This window comes from Helianthus annuus, chromosome 14 (assembly GCF_002127325.2).
Source record: "Helianthus annuus cultivar XRQ/B chromosome 14, HanXRQr2.0-SUNRISE, whole genome shotgun sequence".
NCBI lineage: Eukaryota > Viridiplantae > Streptophyta > Magnoliopsida > Asterales > Asteraceae > Helianthus > Helianthus annuus.
In genome coordinates this window covers 94,719,842-94,724,964 of record NC_035446.2, presented here as the reverse complement: position 1 = coordinate 94,724,964, position 5,123 = coordinate 94,719,842, and the positions used below count along the sequence as shown (strand labels likewise).

At 35.7% G+C, this 5,123-nt stretch overlaps 1 long non-coding RNA gene across 1 annotated transcript; it reads right to left on the bottom strand.

Moving 5' to 3' along the window:
* Window positions 1-1,062: 1,062 nt before the first annotated feature.
* Window positions 1,063-2,680, bottom strand: LOC110905610. The gene is made up of 3 exons (XR_002573270.2): window positions 2,545-2,680; window positions 1,970-2,036; window positions 1,063-1,158 (listed from the first exon to the last, which is right to left on the bottom strand). It is a non-coding gene; the product is annotated as an uncharacterized LOC110905610 (long non-coding RNA).
* Between the last annotated feature and the right edge of the window lie 2,443 nt (window positions 2,681-5,123).

Below are 5,123 nucleotides of genomic sequence, written 5' to 3'. Positions count from 1 at the left end.
TTCGTTATGGTTTGTATTGGATGCTTGTTTTGGTCGTGTATGCTTTTAGACAATGCTAAGATGAATTTGATCTAACTTCTATTGAAACCAATAGTGTTATGGAATCTCATGAGCAATCCTTACGCTTAGTGCTCGCACCCCGATGTTTCCGCTATCGGTTGGGGTGTGACACTTTGCCGCTTCAACCCCAATCTCTTTCTTCATGTTATCCCACCAATCCTTGGCTTGACCGCTTAACTGAGCTGTATCGTAAGCTACGAAATCGCTTACATCACAGTGGGTCCTTTCAAACACTCCCTCGATGTCGCTTAGCCATCATTGGTACATTATCGGATCGACCTCCCCATTATAAATTGGCAGTTTGCAAGCCATGAACTTGTTGTATGAACAAGCCTTCCGTTCTCCAGACTTTTCCTTCACTTGGTTGGCATTATCTTCCAACCTTTTGATCCGTTCTTCAACTACTGAAAACATCGTACTTTGGATCTTGTCTATAAAACCGGATAGACTATTCTCGATTGCCTTTCCTACCTCTTCGGCAGTCACCTCTTTCATCTCTTCGGAGACTATCGGCACCGCATCATTGTTACCTTTATCCGTCATCTTGAGTCTGAAATGTTTACATTAATCATTAAACATTTCATTTTATATTATTTACATCTTTCGCTTTGGTTTAGCCAAGTTCACAACTTGCTTAAACCATTCTTGTTTAGTGCACTTTCCGGGTTTGAGTGCATTACGCGCTCTTCCCATGCACATCAAATCAAATTCATTTTTCTAACATTTTAATTAAATCTTACTAAAATAACTGATTCTTACCGGATGTTTGATCAAGCTTGAACCGAACACACTTTGTTAACAACCTTGAGCTCTGATACCAAATTATAACAACCGTCTTCTTGAAATAATATTTTAATATTAAAGAACACATTTTAAACGAAAATGCGTCATTACAAAAACTTAGTTAAGATAATAAACCTACATGATTGTTATATTCTAGTTGACTTCACAACTAGTTTTAAACATTTAAAACGAAGTAATTAGTGTTTACAAGATCCACATAGTCTAAACAAAATAGATCACGGCGGAAGCTTCAAAAATGGTGCGTTCGGTCTTTGTTCCATGCTTGATCATCATCCGTTAGCATACCCGGAGTACCTAAGTTCAAAACCAACATGTAAGTTAGTTTTGATTAGTTAAAAACATGTTAAAACAAGTCCATTGACCAAAACAAACAAAATCCAAAATTTTTGCAGCAGATAGGGCCCTCACGGGCCGTGACAGACGTCGCTAATAATCGTCGCGGGCCGCGACAGACGTTGCGTGACGCGACCATGAAGCTGCTATGGTGTCGCACGACGCGACACCCTATTTTTGACAGCAGGTTGCTTGGTTTTGTGCTGCATATTCCCAGCTCTAAAATTTACCCAAAATTCCGACTTTAAACATTCATAACTTTCATTCTATTGATTTGTTTTATATGATTCTTTTTCCTACACGTCCGAACTTTGAATACAAACCCGTCTATCATCTTTATATTGTTAAAAGTTCGGTTTATGGGCTGGAAGCCTATAAGACCCCTTTTTATTTATTCGACCCGTTTAGTTTTGTATTATACTTATCACTACTTATAATTTATGACTTCTAGACATACTTACCCATTCCCCGGGTTTGTGAACTTCGGGGTATCATTACCATTCCATGGTTTTACGCTCTCATGATCCACAATCGTCGAGTGACGTTCAAGTCACTTCTATGCTACCAATTCAACCTTTGTTTGACCCGTTTGATTGTCTAATGGAATCCACCATTTCTGTGATAACCAAACACACCTTAACCAATCTTTTGACCCGTTTTAACTATTTAGTGAATTTTATCACTTCTACGAAATATTACATTTTCTCACAACACTAATTCAAGTAACTACATTCAAAATCAAGCATAATGTAACGAAACCAAGGTTACGTACCTTCAAAGCGCTCCTTTCAAACGCGTATCACCAACAACTTGTCCGCTTGACGTCCCGGTTTCCTTGCCTATAGAGTTCAACCATAAACGTTTAGAACTCTTTTTATAACTCATTACGCGATATTCGTCATATTAATCAAACATGCGTTTTTGTCTGATTTTCAACATTTTATTTTCTCTTAGGCATTATATCAAACACCTTATGGGCATCGTTTTATAGAATCCATTATCAAGCTCATGACTAACTACTTAGCCAAATTTAAATAATTTTTGCAAGTTCATGATATCTAGTATGCCTAATAACATCTAGATTCACTTCAAGTAATTCAATAACACTTGTTTTACAATCAGATTCCTAGTGTTCTTTATCATTCCACAAAACCCATTTTACACTTAGATGGGTGACCACGAATTCACAATTATGAGCATCAATTCAACAAGTTAATGACTACGGTTTACTCCTAGACATAAATTCATTCCTAATTTCATTCAAACATTGGTCATGCAAGCTTAATTTTTTATTTCTCATGTCCATCTGGAACTCAAGATGAAACTAAATAACAAAATTAGGCATACCTTATGATCCTTTCACGAAGGTGATCACTAATCTGAGTTTGGATTTCGATTTGGAGCCGATTTTCCCTATCAATTTGGTAGAATTGCAAGAACTAGGGTTCATGAGGGAGCTTTGGTCGCCCCCTGTGTTTTTCTTCGACCAGACACACAGCAAGTGTGTGTTTTTGGTTATTAAATTTGTTTTAATAAAAACCAATTTCCATCTTATCACTTTTGGCCCCTCTACTATTCTCAAGTTTTTATTTTAGATGCTTTAACCAAATTTCTTTGTTACTACTAGACTTGTAACTGACTAGGTTTTTCATTCCTATTTACTTTATCTTGTTCATTACCGACATTAAATTTAAAATGAAAGATTTATATTTTCGGGGTGTTACATCTGGGTGGCCCAAAATTTGTTTTAAGGGAAGCGTGTTGAACACGTGCCTCGGTTACCGTGTGTTTCTTTTCTAGTTCATGTTTATTTCTTTTGTAATTTGTTTGTAGTTTTGTTTATAGTTATGTTTATAATTTTCAAGAACAATTGTAATATGTTTTCTAGTTTCTTCCTATTTCTGTTTGTAATTTTGTTATCTTGATTTGACCTATATTAGAAAATTAATAAAAATCATTTTTTCATTTATTTTGGGAACGAGATTCCGACAAGCTTAAAATAGATTTAAAATGCCATTTACTCTTTTGGTTTTACAATTTTTAAATTACAAACAATTTCTTTTATTCTATTTATTAGTAATTTTTATAGTTTGCAATGGTTTTCTATAAACCAATATGTTCCTGATTGAAAAAAGGATTATCCTTAACTTTGGTTTTATGTAAATCAACATTTCTGAAAAATGATTATAATTATGTCCCTTGTTTTAGAAAGGGCCATTGTTCAAGCATTGACATCAACAACTGTTTGATCCATGTGCATTACCATGGGACCATTAGTTGGTACCCAAGAAGCCCAAGTAGTTTCCAATCACGATGAGAAACCAGAAAAGATTTCTTGTTTGAACATTAAGAGATAACAATAAAAGATGTTGTTTTTTCTGACCATTATGATCCTTGCGAGGTTCTTGACTGAGTTCTGTTCTCACTGAAAGGACAACTGATGTCCAATATGTAAGTGTTGCTAATGCATGGAAACATTCTGAGTACCTATTCCGTAACTATGTGTTGAACGGCCTCTCAGATGCCTTGTATAATGTGTATTTCAAGGTATCGACTGCCAATGATTTATGGGAATCATTGGAATGCAAGTACAAAACTGAGGATGCGGGTACTAAGAAGTTTTTTTTATGGCTAGGTTTTTGGACTATAAAATGATTGATTCAAAAACTATGATGAGTCAAGTTCAACTAACGTAGATTATTCTTAGTGACATTCTATCTAAAGGAATGAATCTTAGTGAAACATTCCAAGTGGTGGCAGTTGTTGAAAAACTGCTTCCCTGTTGGGTAGACTTCAAGAATTAGCTTAAGCACAAGCAAAAGGAAATAACTATTGAAGACCTTGTGGTTTGTCTACGTAATGAGAAAGACAACATGTTATCGCACAGAGGAAGTCAAGTTGAAGCTTCTGCAAAAGCCAACCTTGTAGAACATGGTCAATATTCGAGGGGTTACAAATGTAACAAAGGCCACGAGTTCAATGGCATGGGAAAAAATAAAGGTGGGGACCTTGGGCCGAAGAAGGGTGGCGTGGAAAAGAAAGTTGGTCCTCTTAAATGGAAATGTTATAATAGTGGTGAAAGTGGTCACTATATTGACCAATGCAAAGAGCCTACACGTGACAAAGCTTTTATGATTTTTGATGATGATATGCCTTTAGTGGCCATGATTTCAGACTTCATAGCATGATGGAAGAGGTAAATTTGGTGGTGAATGACCCAAAAGGGTGGACTTCTGCTACATTTGATATCAAGGAAGAAGGTGATGTGACTTTGAAGTGGATTTCAGACTTCATAGCATGATGGAAGAGGTAAATTTGGTGGCGAATGACCCAAAAGGGTGAACTTCTGCTACAGTTGATATCAAGGAAGAAGGTGATGTGACTTTGAAGTGGATTTCTGGAAAAAGAGCTCACTTTAAAGAATGTGCTTTATGTTTCTGACCTGTACAAGAGTCTTGTGTCGAGTTGGTTACTTAACAAGTTTGGCTTTCGTTTGCTCTTTGAGAGTGATAAATTTGTTTTAAGTAAGCGTGGTATGTTTTTTGGAAAAGGGCTATGCCAAAAATGACATGTTTAAACTCAATGTAATGGCTATTAAGAAAAACATGAATAAGAATGTTACTACTTATGCTTACTTGGTTGAGCCTTCTAATGTTTGTCATGGTTATCTTGGTCATGTAAATTTTAATTCGATGCGTTATTTAATTAAATTAGATTACATACCAACTTTTTCCATTGACTCTAAATCAAAATGTAAAACATGTGTCGAAGCCAAACAAATAAGATCATCTTTTAAATTAGTCGAAAGAATAACTGAACCCCTTGATCTGTTTCACACTGATGTGTGTGAATTAAAACCAACCCACTAGAGGTGGCAATAAGTACAATATTATTGTTATCGATGATAATACGGTGTATTGCTATGT